Raw genomic sequence first — 16664 nt, 5'->3', positions numbered from 1 at the left:
CTGTTGTTTTTGGAGTCAGGTCACAATTACAGCAACAACTTTATATTGCCACTTGGCTATCTGTACATTTAGTTAATTACAATTTTGTCGACAAGCTCTTTGAATCCAGTTGTCTGGTCCTCAAGCCAGCTCCGTTTGGAAGTCAATTCCACCTTCTGCAAGGCTGAAACCAATAGATAACCTTAATCTAAAAATGCCAGCAGACCAGGGCTCGACCGGGACTTGAACCCGGGATCTCTCGCATGTTAATTAACCATACTCCCAAAGCTAGAATCATACCCCTAGACCAACGAGCCACTGACAGGTCAGGCTTTATTAGCTGCTGTGGAATTTCACTGGAACACCCCAGCCAATCATCCATTTTTTTTCAGATCAAAGCAACATCCTGCAAATGCTGAAATAAAAACAGAAAGTGCTGGAAATGTTCAGCAGCTCTGGCAGCATCTATGCTGTGAGAAACACAGTTAACGTTTCTGGGCACTCACCTTTTGTTTCAGCCATCCTTTCAGACTGCTTCTGTCCATCCAATCTCACTTTCTATTCTATCCACATTCTAACCATTCACGACGTTGCTACATTTTTCATGAATTCCTCATTTCTTTTATTAATGACAATTTTGTATTTCTGGCCTTTGCTTCAGACACCACCACAAGTGGAATCATGTCTCCATCTACCCAATCAAACCACTTCGCTGTATCCTCACATTGCAATGTTTCTTTCACCCTGACAGACTGTGGAGTTTCTGCTGCTTGATTGCAGTTCTTGCTTCCCGCCAGTAGATGTCACCTCACTCCAATACAGTGAAGTTTACAAATCTGAGAGAGACACAACAGGAAATAATTGTTCACATTATAGTGAATGTGTGGGATTTAGAAATACTAGGAGTGGAGACGAGTTATTATTGCACTCTGCTATTACATCTTTTATAATGGACTCCAGCATTTTCCCCACGACTGATGTCAGGCTAACCGGTATATAATTCGCTGTTTTCTTTCTGCCTCTTTTTTTAAAAAGTGGAGTTACATTAACTACCGTCCAATCCATTGGAACTGTTCCAGAGTCGATAGAATTTTGAAAAAAGACCAGAAATGCATCTGCTATTTCAAGGGCCACTTCCTTAAGTACTCTGGGATGTAGATTATCAGGCCCTGGGGATTTATCGGCCTTCAATCCCATCAATTTCCCAAACATTCCCTGCTAATACTGATTTCATACAGTTCCTCCTTCTCACTAGACCCTATGTTCCCCAACATTTCTGGGAGATAATTTGTATCCTCCTTTGTGAAGACAGATCCAAAGTATGTATTTAATTGGTCTGCCATTTCTTTGTTCCCCATTATAAATTCCCCCGTTTCTGACTGTAAGGGGCCCACATTTGTCTTCACTAATCTTTTTCTCTACACATATCTATAGAAGCTTTTACAGTCAGTTTTTATGTTCTCTGCTAGCTTACTCTCATACTCTATTTCCCCCTTCTTAATCAATCCTTTTGTCCTCCTCTACTAAATTCCAAACTGCTCACAATCTTCAGGTTTGCTGCTTGTTCTGGCCATTTTATATTTCTCCTCCTTGGATCTAATACTTTCCTTAATTTCTTTTGTAAGCCACAGTTGAGCCACCCTTCCTGTTTTACTTTTGCACAGACAGGAATGAACAATTGTTGTAATTCATCCATGCGCTCTTTAAATGCTAGCCATTGCCTATCCACTGTCAACCCTTTAAGTAACGTTCCCCAATCTATCATAGCCAACTCCCGCCTCATACCTTCATAGTTTTCTTTGTTTAGATTCAGGACCCGAGTCTCGGAATCAACTCTCTCACTCTCCATCTTAATGAAGAATTTTATCATATTATGGGCGCACTTCCCCAAGGGACCCCACACAACAAGATTGTTAACTAATCCTTTCTCATTACACAATACCCAGTCCAGGATGGCCTGTTCTCTAGAGGTGTTATACACCTCTATCAATTCTCCACTCAATCTCCTTTGAGAAAGGCAGAATAATCCTAGCTTTTCCAACCTAACCTTGTAACTAAAATCCCCCATCCCTGGATCCATTCTGGTAAATTGCCTCTGCGTCCTCTCAAGGACCCTCACATTCTTTCTAAAGTCTGCTGAGCAGAACTGGAAGCAACACTCCAATTGGGGCCTAACCAGAGTTTTATAATGGTTCAGCATAACTTCCCTGCTTTTGTACTCAATGCCTCTGTTTATAAAGCCCAAGATCCCATATGCTTTGCGAACCACTCTCGCAATATGACTTGCCTCCTTCAAAGATTGATGCACATGAACCCCAAGTCCCTCTATTCCAGAACACTCTTTAGAACTGTGCCATTAAGTATATATTGCCTCTCCCTATTCCTTATGCCAAAATACATCACTTCACACTTGTCACTATTAAATTCCATCTGCCACCTGTCTGCCCATTCTGCTAGCCTATCACTGTCCTGTTGCAGGCAGTTCATATCATCTTCACTGTTTGCCGCTCCTCCAGGTTTGGTGTCATCGGCATATTTTGAGATTCTACTCTGTATTCCAAGATCCAAGTCACTTAACTTGAGCAAAAAAAACAGTGGTTCTAGCACTGACCCTTGGGGAACACCACTGTCGACTATCCTCCAGTCTGACAAAGAACGATTTAATAAGACTCGCTGTTTTCTGTCCTTAAACCAATTTTCTATCCAATTGGACACTGACCCTCCTATACCACGAACCTCAATTTTGTTAACCGCCCTTTTATGTGGTACCTTGTCAAACGCTTCCTAAAAATCCATATAAACAATATCCACTGCATTCCCTTCATCAAGCTGCTCTGTTAGTTCATCAAAACATGCAGTTAGATTAGTCAAGCATGAACTCCCATTTATAAATCCATGCTCACTCTCCTTAATTAACTCGAACCTCTCCAAGTGACTGTTGATTTTTTACCCTGATTATTCTTTCTAAAACCTTACCCACCGCTGCTGTTAATCTAACTAGCCTGTAGTTACCCGGACTGTCCTTACACCCTTTCTTGAATAAGGGTGTCGCATTTGCCACTGTTTAATCCTCTGGCACCTCCCCCGTATCCAGGGAAGATTGGAAGATTATAGCAAGCCCTTCCGTTATCTGCATCCGCATTTCCTTTCGCAACCTGGGATGTGAGCCATCCGGACCAGGTGATTTATCTTCCTGAAGCACAGCCAGCCTTTTTAGTCCCTCCCTCTCCTAATTTGTACTCTCTCCATTGCCTCTACTTTCTTCACTTCGACTGATATTTTGTCAAATTCCACTTCCTTAGTGATCACTGATGCAAAGTACTCATTAAGTAGATTAACATTGCCCTGCACCTCTAAGCTTATATTATCCTTTTTGTCCCTAATAGGCCCGACTCAACCTCTTACTACCCACTTATCATTTACATGCTGCTCGAAGATTTTTGGGTTTCCTTTCATGTTGACTGCCAGTCTATTCTCATAGAAATAGAGAATAAGCAAATATAGAAGATGTCAGTATTTCCCATCCTTGATGAGGTGGAATTTTTTATGCTGTGGGTAGTAATGTCTTCGGGTGTGGTGGAAGCAGAGACAATCAATGATTTGAAAAGGAAATTGGATGGATACTTGAAGGAAAGAAACTTGCAGGAGGAAAGGGATCGAGCTGGTGAGTGGAACTGACTAGATTGCTCCGGGGAGAGCCAGCACGGACGTGATAGGCCAAATGACCACCTTCTATGTTGTAAATGACTCTGTGTTGTTTCTCAAATTCAATCCACTGGTGTTTGGGAAATAATCTCAAAGTAAATTGTGCAACTGGAAAATCAGAACCAAGGCAAGGGACGCATAAGGAAGCGAAATTGCTGAAACCCGGGATTGAACCACGGACCTTTAGATCTTCAGTCTAACGCTCTCCCAACTGAGCTATTTCAGCCCTACATTAACAGCGGCTTGGTGTCCTTGTTTTGGAAGAAAATACATACATTCAAGTTTTCCAAAAAATTAAAGAACACAACATGTGAGTAATATTCCCCATTGCTTTCTCAGTACTGATGGATTGTGAAGCAGGAGACAGCCAGAAGTGCCACTGAGCCGCACAGACCCCGAGCTGAGAATGAAATGAGATCAAATTCAATCTTTCATCGTGAGATGCTGCTGAGAGGTAAGAGTCCTGAATCAAAGCGAGACTTGCTCATTTCAAACACTCCCTGTACTCTCTGCTCATGAAGCCTTAAAAAAGGGAAAAACAGAATGGCACTCAAACTCACAACCCTGCCATTAAAAGTCTCATATTCGACTGACAGAACTGTCACTTCTACTCGGTCTCTTATTGGATGGATGCAACTCCAACGCAGGGATGGCATTCAAATCCTCCCATGGGTCCACATGTCAGACTGAGTTCCATGTTGCAGACTCAAGCAAACGAAATCTGCTCACTTCCAAAACTATCAGCGAATTGAAGCTGATTACAATCAACATCATCAGAGGTCAGAACTACCTGGTGAAAGAAGACACCCTGAAGAAGGATCCACAATTATTCAAAGGCATCGACAAAGTGAAAAGCAAGAAAATCGATGAGTCAATGCAAGCCAAATAACAGAAACACTGAAGAATTCCATTCCATTCCAGTCCTGTTGTTTTTGGAGTCAGGTCACAATTACAGCAACAACTTTATATTCCCACTTGGCTATCTGTACATTTAGTTAATTGCAATTTTGTCGACAAGCTCTTTGAATCCAGTTGTCTGGTCCTCAAGCCAGCTCCGTTTGGAAGTCAATTCCACCTTCTGCAAGGCTGAAACCAATAGATAACCTTAATCTAAAAATGCCAGCAGACCAAGGCTCGTCCGGGACTTGAACCCGGGATCTCTCGCATGTTAATTAACCATACTCCCTAAGTGAGAATCATACCCCTAGACCAACGAGCCACTGACAAGGCAGGCTTTATTAGCTGCTGTGGAATTTCACTGGAACCCCCCAGCCAATCATCCATTTTTTTTTCAGATCAAAGCAACATCCTGCAAATGCTGAAATAAAAACAGAAAGTGCTGGAAATGTTCAGCAGCTCTGGCAGCATCTGTGCTGTGAGAAACACAGTTAACGTTTCAGGGCACTCACCTTTTGTTTCAGCCATCCTTTCAGACTTCTTCTGTCCATCCAATCTCACTTTCTATTCTATCCACATTCTAACCATTCACTACGTTACTACATTTTTCATGAATTCCTCATTTCTTTTATTAATGACAATTTTGTATTTCTGGCCTTTGCTTCAGACACCACCACAAGTGGAATCATGTCTCCATCTACCCAATCAAACCACTTCGCTGGATCCTCACATTGCAATGTTTCTTTCACCCTGACAGACTGTGGAGTTTCTGCTGCTTGATTGCAGTTCTTGCTTCCCGCCAGTAGATGTCACCTCACTCCAATACAGTGAAGTTTACAAATCTGAGAGAGACACAACAGGAAATAATTGTTCACATTATAGTGAATGTGTGGGATTTAGAAATACTAGGAGTGGAGACGAGTTATTATTGCACTCTGCTATTACATCATTTATAATGGACTCCAGCATTTTCCCCACGACTGATGTCAGGCTAACCGGTATATAATTCGCTGTTTTCTTTCTGCCTCTTTTTTTAAATAGCGGAGTTACATTAACTACCGTCCAATCCATTGGAACTGTTCCAGAGTCGATAGAATTTTGAAAAAAGACCAGAAATGCATCTGCTATTTCAAGGGCCACTTCCTTAATTACTCTGGGATGTAGATTATCAGGCCCTGGGGATTTATCGGCCTTCAATCCCATCAATTTCCCAAACATTCCCTACTAATACTGATTTCATACAGTTCCTCCTTCTCACTAGACCCTATGTTCCCCAACATTTCTGGGAGATAATTTGTATCCTCCTTTGTGAAGACAGATCCAAAGTATGTATTTAATTGGTCTGCCATTTCTTTGTTCCCCATTATAAATTCCCCCGTTTCTGACTGTAAGGGGCCCACATTTGTCTTCACTAATCTTTTTCTCTACACATATCTATGGAAGCTTTTACCGTCAGTTTTTATGTTCTTTGCTAGCTTACTCTCATACTCGATTTCCCCCTTCTTAATCAATCCTTTTGTCCTCCTCTGCTAAATTCCAAACTGCTCACAATCTTCAGGTTTGCTGCTTGTTCTGGCCATTTTATATTTCTCCTCCTTGGATCTAATACTTTCCTTAATTTCTTTTGTAAGCCACAGTTGAGCCACCCTTCCTGTTTTACTTTTGCACAGACAGGAATGAACAATTGTTGTAATTCATCCATGCGCTCTTTGAATGCGAACCATTGCCTATCCACTGTCAACCCTTTAAGTAACGTTCCCCAATCTATCATAGCCAACTCCCGCCTCATACCTTCATAGTTTTCTTGTTTAGATTCAGGACCCGAGTCTCGGAATCAACTCTCTCACTCTCCATCTTAATGAAGAATTTTATCATATTATGGGCGCACTTCCCCAAGGGACCCCACACAACAAGATTGTTAACTAATCCTTTCTCATTACACAATACCCAGTCCAGGATGGCCTGTTCTCTAGAGGTGTTTTACACCTCTATCAATTCTCCACTCAATCTCCTTTGATATAGGCAGAATAATCTTAGCTTTTCCAACCTAACCTTGTAACTAAAATCCCCCATCCCTGGATCCATTCTGGTAAATCGCCTCTGCGTCCTCTCAAGGACCCTCACATTCTTTCTAAAGTCTGCTGAGCAGAACTGGAAGCAACACTCCAATTGGGGCCTAACCAGAGTTTTATAATGGTTCAGCATAACTTCCCTGCTTTTGTACTCAATGCCTCTATTTATAAAGCCCAAGATCCCATATGCTTTGCGAACCACTCTCGCAATATGTCTTGCCACCTTCAAAGATTGATGCACATGAACCCCAAGTCCCTCTATTCCAGTACACTCTTTAGAACTGTGCCATTAAGTATATATTGCCTCTCCCTATTCCTTATGCCAAAATACATCACCTCACACTTGTCACTATTAAATTCCATCTGCCACCTGTCTGCCCATTCTGCTAGCCTATCACTGTCCTGTTGCAGGCAGTTCATATCATCCTCACTGTTTGCCACTCCTCCATGTTTGTTGTCATCGGGATATTTTGAGATTCTACTCTGTATTCCAAGATCCAAGTCAATTACCTTGAGCAGAAAAAGCAGTGGTTCTAGCACTGACCCTTGGGGAACACCACTGTCAACTATCCTCCAGTCTGACAAAGAACGATTTAATAAGACTCGCTGTTTTCTGTCCTTAAACCAATTTTCTATCCAATTGGACACTGACCCTCCTATACCACGAACCTCAATTTTGTTAACCGCCCTTTTATGTGGTACCTTGTCAAACGCTTCCTTAAAATCCATATAAACAACATCCACTGCATTCCCTTCATCAACCTGCTCTGTTAGTTCATCAGAAAATGCAGTTAGATTAGTCAAGCATGAACTCCCATTTATAAATCCATGCTCACTCTCCTTAATTAACTCGAACCTCTCCAAGTGACTGTTGATTTTTTACCCTGATTATTCTTTCTAAAACCTTCCCCACCGCTGCTGTTAATCTAACTAGCCTGTAGTTACCCGGACTGTCCTTACACCCTTTCTTGAATAAGGGTGTCGCATTTGCCACTGTTTAATCCTCTGGCACCTCCCCCGTATCCAGGGAAGATTGGAAGATTATAGCAAGCCCTTCCGTTATCTGCATCCGCATTTCCTTTCGCAACCTGGGATGTGAGCCATCCGGACCAGGTGATTTATCTTCCCTAAGCACAGCCAGCCTTTTTAGTACCTCCCTCTCCTAATTTGTACTCTCTCCATTGTCTCTACTTTCTTCACTTCAACTGATATTTTGTCAAATTCCACTTCCTTAGTGATCACTGATGCAAAGTACTCATTAAGTAGATTAACATTGCCCTGCACCTCTAAGCTTATATTATCCTTTTTGTCCCTAATAGGCCCGACTCAACCTCTTACTACCCACTTATCATTTACATGCTGCTCGAAGATTTTTGGGTTTCCTTTCATGTTGACTGCCAGTCTATTCTCATAGAAATAGAGAATAAGCAAATATAGAAGATGTAAGTATTTCCCATCCTTGATGAGGTGGAATTTTTTATGTTGTAGGTGGTAATGTCTTGGCCCCACGAGTGTGGTGGAAGCAGAGACAATCAATGATTTGAAAAGGAAATTGGATGGATACTTGAAGGAAAGAAACTTGCAGGAGGAAAGGGATCGATCTGGTGAGTGGAACTGACTAGATTGTTACGGGGAGAGCCAGCATGGACGTGATAGGCCAAATGACCACCTTCTATGTTGTAAATGATTCTGTGTTGTTTCTCAAATTCAATCCACTGGTGCTTGGTAAATAATCTCAAAGTAAATTGTGCAACTGGAAAATCAGATCCAAGGCAAGGGACACATAAAGAAGTGAAATTGCTGAAACCCAGGGTTGAACGAGGGACCTTTAGATCTTCAGTCTAACGCTCTCCCAACTGAGCTATTTCAGCACTACATTAACAGCAGCTTGGTGTCCTTGTTTTGGAAGAAAATACATACATTCAAGTTTTCCAAAAAATTAAAGAACACAACATGTGAGTAATATTCCCCATTGCTTTTTCAGTACTGATGGATTGTGAAGCGGGAGACAGCCAGAAGTGCCATTGAGCCGCACAGACCCCGAGCTGAGAATGAACTGTGATCAAATTCAATCTTTCATCGTGAGATGGTGCTGAGAGGTAAGAGTCCTGAATCAAAGCGAGACTTGCTCATTTCAAACACTCCCTGTACTCTCTGCTCATGAAGCCTTAAAAAAGGGAAAAACAGAATGGCACTCAAACTCACAACCCTGCCATTAAAAGTCTCATATTCGACTGACAGAACTGTCACTTCTACTCGGTCTCTTATTGGATGGATGCAACTCCAACGCAGGGATGGCATTCAAATCCTCCCATGGGTCCACATGTCAGACTGAGTTCCATGTTGCAGACTCAAGCAAAGGAAATCTGCTCACTTCCAAAACTATCAGCGAATTGAAGCTGATTACAATCAACATCATCGGAGGTCAGAACTACCTGGTGAAAGGAGACACCCTGAAGAAGGATCCACAATTATTCAAAGGCATCGACAAAGTGAAAAACAAGAAAATTGATGAGTCAATGCAAGCCAAACAACAGAAACACTGAAGAATTCCATTCCATTCCAGTCCAGAACCCAGTCCTGTTGTTTTTGGAGTCAGGTCACAATTACAGCAACAACTTTATATTCCCACTTGGCCATCTGTACATTTAGTTAATTGCAATTTTGTCGACAAGCTCTTTGAATCCAGTTGTCTGGTCCTCAAGCCAGCTCCGTATGGAAGTCAATTCCACCTTCTGCAAGGCTGACACCAATAGATAACCTTAATCTAAAAATGCCAGCAGACCAGGGCTCGTCCAGGACTTGAACGCAGGATCTCTCGCATGTTAATTAACCATACTCCCTAAGCGAGAATCATACCCCTAGACCAACGAGCCACTGACAGGTCAGGCTTTATTAGCTGCTGTGGAATTTCACTGGAACCCCCCAGCCAATCATCCATTTTTTTTCAGATCAAAGCAACATCCTGCAAATGCTGAAATAAAAACAGAAAGTGCTGGAAATGTTCAGCAGCTCTGGCAGCATCTGTGCTGTGAGAAACACAGTTAACGTTTCTGGGCACTCACCTTTTGTTTCAGCCATCCTTTCAGACTGCGTCTGTCCATCCAATCTCACTTTCTATTCTATCCACATTCTAACCATTCACTCCGTTACTACATTTTTCATGAATTCCTCATTTCTTTTATTAATGACAATTTTGTATTTCTGGCCTTTGCTTCAGACACCACCACAAGTGGAATCATGTCTCCATCTACCCAGTCAAACCACTTCGCTGTTTCCTCACATTGCAATGTTTCTTTAACCCTGACAGACTGTGGAGTTTCTGCTGCTTGATTGCAGTTCTTGCTTCCCGCCAGTAGATGTCACCTCACTCCAATACAGTGAAGTTTACAAATCTGAGAGAGACACAACAGGAAATAATTGTTCACATTATAGTGAATGTGTGGGATTTAGAAATACTAGGAGTGGAGACGAGTTATTATTGCACTCTGCTATTACATCTTTTATAATGGACTCCAGCATTTTCCCCACGACTGATGTCAGGCTAACCGGTATATAATTCGCTGTTTTCTTTCTGCCTCTTTTTTTAAATAATGGAGTTACATTAACTACCATCCAATCCATTGGAACTGTTCCAGAGTCGATAGAATTTTGAAAAAAGACCAGAAATGCATCTGCTATTTCAAGGGCCACTTCCTTAATTACTCTGGGATGTAGATTATCAGGCCCTGGGGATTTATCGGCCTTCAATCCCATCAATTTCCCAAACATTCCCTACTAATACTGATTTCATACAGTTCCTCCTTCTCACTAGACCCTATGTTCCCCAACATTTCTGGGAGATAATTTGTATCCTCCTTTGTGAAGACAGATCCAAAGTATGTATTTAATTGGTCTGCCATTTCTTTGTTCCCCATTATAAATTCCCCCGTTTCTGACTGTAAGGGACCCACATTTGTCTTCACTAATCTTTTTCTCTGCACATATCTATAGAAGCTTTTACAGTCAGTTTTTATGTTCTCTGCTAGCTTACTCTCATACTCTATTTCCCCCTTCTTAATCAATCCTTTTGTCCTCCTCTGCTAAATTCCAAACTGCTCACAATCTTCAGGTTTGCTGCTTGTTCTGGCCATTTTATATTTCTCCTCCTTGGATCTAATACTTTCCTTAATTTCTTTTGTAAGCCACAGTTGAGCCACCCTTCCTGTTTTACTTTTGCACAGACAGGAATGAACAATTGTTGTAATTCATCCATGCGCTCTTTAAATGCTAGCCATTGCCTATCCACTGTCAACCCTTTAAGTAACGTTCCCCAATCTATCATCGCCAACTCCCGCCTCATACCTTCATAGTTTCCTTTATTTAGATTCAGGACCCGAGTCTCGGAATCAACTCTCTCACTCTCCATCTTAATGAAGAATTTTATCATATTATGGGCGCACTTCCCCAAGGGACCCCACACAACAAGATTGTTAACTAATCCTTTCTCATTACACAATACCCAGTCTAGGATGGCCTGTTCTCTCGAGGTGTTATACACCTCTATCAATTCTCCACTCAATCTCCTTTGATATAGGCAGAATAATCCTAGCTTTTCCAACCTAACCTTGTAACTAAAATCCCCCATCCCTGGATCCATTCTGGTAAATCACCTCTGCGTCCTCTCAAGGACCCTCACATTCTTTCTAAAGTCTGCTGAGCAGAACTGGAAGCAACACTCCAATTGGGGCCGAACCAGAGCTTTATAATGGTTCAGCATAACTTCCCTGCTTTTGTACTCAACGCCTCTATTTATAAAGCCCAAGATCCCATATGCTTTGCTAACCACTCTCGCAATATGTCTTGCCACCTTCAAAGATCGGTGCACATGAACCCCAAGTCCCTCTATTCCAGTACACTCTTTAGAACTGTGCCATTAAGTATATATTGCCTCTCCCTATTCCTTATGCCAAAATACATCACCTCACACTTGTCACTATTAAATTCCATCTGCCACCTGTCTGCCCATTCTGCTGGCCTATCACTGTCCTGTTGCAGGCAGTTCATATCATCCTCACTGTTTGCCACTCCTCCAAGTTTGGTGTCATCGGCATATTTTGAGATTCTACTCTGTATTCCAAGATCCAAGTCACTTACCTTTAGCAAAAAAAGCAGTGGTTCTCGCACTGACCCTTGGGGAACACCACTGTCGACTATCCTCCGGTCTGACCAAAAACCATTTAATATGACTCGCTGTTTTCAGTCTTTAAAACAATTTACTATCCAAATGGATACTGACCCTCCTAATCCATGAACCTCAATTTTGTTAACCACCCTTTTATGTGGTACTTTATAAAATGCTTTCGTAACATCCATATAAACAACATCCACTGCATTCCCGTCATCAGCATTCTCAGATAGTTTATCAACAAATGCAGTTAGATTAGTCAAGCATGAACTCCCATTTATAAATCCATGCCCACTCTCCTGAATTAACTCAAACCTCTCCAAAGGACTTGATTTTTTTCCCTGACCTGTTGATCTCGTGCTGATAGCAAGCTCACCATAGAGCATGTATTTGGCAATGTGACCGTCATCCATTTGGCCCAGTCAACAGAGTCACCGCTGACTCAAGAGGGCAAACATGCTGCGGATCCCTGCACGCTGGTGTACTTCCGCATTCGGCACTCTGTCCTGCCAGGAGATGCCCAGTATCCATCTGAGGCAGTGGAGGTGGAAGCTGTTCAGCCGCTTTTTTTGGCTTGTATAAGTTGTTGATGCTTCTCTACTATAAAGGAGGGTGCTGAGAACACAAGCCTGGTACACGTGGAGCTTTGTATTTTCGGTCAGTTTGCTGTCGGTTCACACTTGGCTTCTCAACTTTGACATGACAGCTGCAGCATTGGCAATCCTGGTGCTGATTTCAGCATCAAGGGACAGATTGCTGGTGATTGTTGATTGAAGGTATGTGAAGCTGTTGACAACCTCCAAAGTGAGGTTGTCGATGTTGATGGAAAGTGGAGTCTCTACGTCCTGGCCCATAACTTTCATCTTCCTGATGCTGATTGTCAGTCCAAACTCTTTGCAGGCCAGGGAGAACCGATCTACAAGCTGCTGTGACTGAACTTCATTATGGGATGTCAGCACAGCATCATCAGCAAATAGCAACTCACAGACTAGGAATTTACCCACTTTGGTCTTGGCGCACAGTCTTGCCAAGTTGAACAGCTTGTCGTCAGCTCTGATGTGCAGGTGAACACCTATATCTGAGTAATTGAAAGTGTACAATAGCAGCATGGAGAAGAATATGCCAATTATAAAGGATGTGATAACTAGACAGTTCGAAAATGATGACATGATTGGGCAGAGTCAACATAGATTTATGAAAAGGAAAACAGGTTTGAAAAACCTGTTGAGATTTTTGAGGATGTTACCTATAGAACAGATAAAGGAGAACCAGTGGATGTGTGGTATTTGTATTTTCCTTTGGTAAGATCCCACACAGGAGGTGAGTAAACAATATCAGAGCACATAGGCTTGGGGATAATATACTGATATGGATTGAGAATTGGTTAACAGACCGAAAACAGAGAGCAGGAATAACGGGTCCTTCTCAGGATGGCAGGCTGTTACTATTGGGGTACTGCAAGGATCAGTGTTGGAGCCACAGCTGTTAACAACCTCTATAAATGATTTGGATGTGGGGATTAAATGTAATATTTCCAAGTTTGCAGATGACACAAAGCTCGGTGAAGTGTGAGTTGTGAGGAGGATGCAGAGAGGCTTCCAGGGGACCTGGAGAGGCTAAGTGAATGGGCAAGAACATGGAATATAATGTGAATAAGTGTGAAGTTATTCACTTTGGTAGAATAAACAGAAAGACAGAGTATTTCTTAAATGGTGAGAGGTTGGGAAGTGTCGATGTCCAAAGGGACCTGGGTGTCCTTGTTCCTGAGACACTAAAAGCTCTTGTGCAGGTGCAGCAATCAATTAGGAAGGCAAATGGTATGTTGTACCCACACGAGGGGTCATGAGTACAGGAGTAAAGATGTCTTGCTGCAATTGTCTAGAGCCTTGGTGAATCCGCACTGGAGTATTGTGTACAGTTTAGTCTCCTCATCTTATGAAGGATACACTTGCCATAGAGGGGGTGAAACAGAGGGTCAACAGACTAATCTTTTTTTTGCATTTATTTCATTTCATCTCAGTTTGTTCAGTTTGCTTACCTACTGTTTTTTTTCAGGTTTGTACTTCCTGCTGTTCAATATTCAGTCCATTAACACCTAATCTGTACTAATGCTTTGTCTTTCAACACACCATTAACATATTGTTTGCCTTTGCTGCATGACCTTTTGGTCAGCTATGTGGCCTTGTCCAATCTACACCTTCTCCTTTGTTATCTCTTGCCCCACCCCCACCCCACTTGCTTATAACCTGTGACTTTTCTAATATATGTCAGTTCCGAAGATGGGTCGCTGACCTGAAACGTTAACTCTGCTTCTCTTTTCACAGATGCTGCCAGACCTGCTGAGTGGTTCCAGCATTTCTTGTTTTTCTGTCACCAGACTAATCCCTGGGATGGTGGGATTGTCTTATGAGGAAACTGGGCCTGTATTCCTTAAAGTTTCGAAGAATGAGAGGTGATCTGATTGAAACTGACAAAATTCTTACAGGGCGTGACAGTGTGGATGTAGACAGGATGTTTGCCCTGGTTGGTGAGTCTAAAACCAAAGGACATCGTCTCAGAATAAGGAGTAGGCCATTTAAAACTGAGATGGGTGGAATTTCTTCACTCAGACGGTGGTGAATCATTGGAATACTGTGCCCCAGAGGGCTGTGGCAGCTCAATCATTGAGCATGTTCAAGACAGAAATTGATAGAAATCTTGATACTCATGACATCAAGGGATATGGGGATAGCACAGGAAAGGGGCTTTGAGGTAGGTGATCAGCCATGATCGAATTGAATGACAGAGCAGGCTCGACGGGCTGAATAGCTTACTCCTATGTTCCTCTGTTCCTAAGAGAGTTGGCGCCAGCGCGCAGCCCTGCTTTACCCCACTGCTGATCTTGAAAGCGTCTGATGTTGCTCCATTGTAACTGATGGAACTGTGCATGTTCTCGTGGAAAGAAGAGATGATGCCCAAGAGGTCAGGAGGGCAGCCTATGTTCCATTGCAGTTTGAAGAGGCCGTCTCTGCTGACAAGATCAAAGGCCTTAGTGATGTTAATAAAAATGTGTGAGGCTCTGTGGCGCAATGGATAGCGTGTTGGACTTCTAAATAATGATTAAGACGATATTCAAAGGTTGTGGGTTCAAGTCCCACCAGAGTCAGATTATGGACCAGAAACAGAGGAGCACAACGGAACAAGAAATGCGCCAAAAGCACAGACTCGGAGACAGAGCGAGAGAGAGAGGAGCACGGCAGGAGCAGAGCAGGGGAAAAAAATCGAGGAGTGACGTCACAATGGAGAGTGAGAGCAGGGAAACAGAGAGCCGCTGGGGTGAGGATACAGGATTTGGTTCTTTCTTCGGTGCAGTGGAAGGAGCTGTTTGGTGAGGATCTGGTAAGCTGTGACATCACAGGCAAGCAGGTAGTTGATTGTTTTGGAAGAACCGACCTGCTTGATGCGCATCTGGTAAGTGATTAAGATCCATTTTAGTCCTAACGTTTAAAATAGTAAACAAACTAGTGGTAAGTTTAATAAAATATGCAATAAAATGAATAATTGAATAAAATATTTAAGTAGTTAATTGAAACACGTTAAGGATGACAGGACAGGTGATGTGTCACAGCTGCAGCATGTGGGAGTTCCTGGATGCCAGTGTGATCCAGGGCAAACACGTCTGCAGTAAGTGTTTGCGGCTCAAAGAGGGAGAAAAAAGGAATGTAGTGGTAGTAGGGGACAGTATAGTAAGGTGGATTGACTCTGTTCTCTGCAGCAAAAGCAAGAGTCCAGACGGCTGTGTTGCCTGCCGGTGCCAGGATTCAGGACATCTGCTCAGGGCTGGAGCGAAACATACAATGGGAGGGGGAGGATCCAGTCGTCGTGGTCCATGTCGGTACCAGCGACATAGGCAGGACAAGGATAGAGGTTCTGCAAAGTCAGTATGAGGAATTAGGCACCAAATTAAGAAGCAGAACCTCAAAGTTAATCATCTCTGGATTATTACCTGAGCCATGTGCAAATTGGCATAGGACAAATAAGATTAGAGAAAGTAATGTGCGGCTGAAAGACTGGTGTGGTAGTAGTGGGTTCTGGTTCATGGGGCATTGGCACCAGTACTGGGGAAAGAGGTGGCTGTACCGTTGGGACGGTCTACACCTGAACCGTGCTGGTGCCGGTGTTCTAGCGAGCCACATAACGAGGGAAGTAGAGACGGTTTTAAACCGAATAGTGGGGGCAAGGGATCAAATTTGGGAAGATATGGTGAATCAAGGAGGAGAGACAAGGCAAGAGAGAAAGGTATAAATATGGGAAATGATAAACAGACTGTGACAGGAAGGGACAGAATGTACAAATCTAAGAGTAAATCGACAGATAAGGCTAGAGGTGACAAAAATAATAAAAGGACAAAACTAAATGCTCTGTATCTGAATGCATGGAGCATTTGAAACAAAACAGATGAACTGGGAGCACAAATAGAATAAATAAGTACGATCTGATAGTCATTACAGAGACATGGCTGCAGGGCGACATAGATTGGGATGTGAATATTGGAGGTGACATGGCATTTTGGAAGGACAGGAAGCTCGGAAAAGGTGGCGGGGTAGCTCTGTTAATTAATGATGGTATTAGCGTAATAGAGAGGGATGACCTGAGTTCTGGAGATCAGGATGCAAAAGCAGTTTGAGTACAAATGAGAAATCATAAAGGCAAGAAGTCACTTGTGGGAGTGGTGTACAGGCCACCTAACATTAACCACACTGTCGGATGGGATATAAAAGAAGAAATAATGGCAGCTTGTCAGAAAGGTACTGTGATAATTATGGGGGATTTTAATCTACATATAGATTGGAAAATTCAGATGG

The 16664-nt window shown here is 42.6% G+C and overlaps 2 non-coding genes across 2 annotated transcripts; one reads left to right on the top strand and one right to left on the bottom strand.

The window, feature by feature from the left end:
* Nucleotides 1-3837: 3837 nt before the first annotated feature.
* Nucleotides 3838-3910, bottom strand: trnaf-gaa (transfer RNA phenylalanine (anticodon GAA)). Its single transcript has one exon. It is a non-coding gene; the product is annotated as a tRNA-Phe (tRNA).
* A 10964-nt stretch (nt 3911-14874) lies between these two features.
* trnar-ucu (transfer RNA arginine (anticodon UCU)) lies at nt 14875-14965 on the top strand. The gene is given in 2 exon segments: nt 14875-14911; nt 14930-14965. It is a non-coding gene; the product is annotated as a tRNA-Arg (tRNA).
* Nucleotides 14966-16664: the final 1699 nt, after the last annotated feature.

Source organism: Heterodontus francisci, chromosome 35, assembly GCF_036365525.1.
Source record: "Heterodontus francisci isolate sHetFra1 chromosome 35, sHetFra1.hap1, whole genome shotgun sequence".
Lineage (NCBI taxonomy): Eukaryota > Metazoa > Chordata > Chondrichthyes > Heterodontiformes > Heterodontidae > Heterodontus > Heterodontus francisci.
The sequence above is the reverse complement of the archived record's forward strand: the minus strand, read 5'-3'. Positions and strand labels throughout refer to the sequence as shown.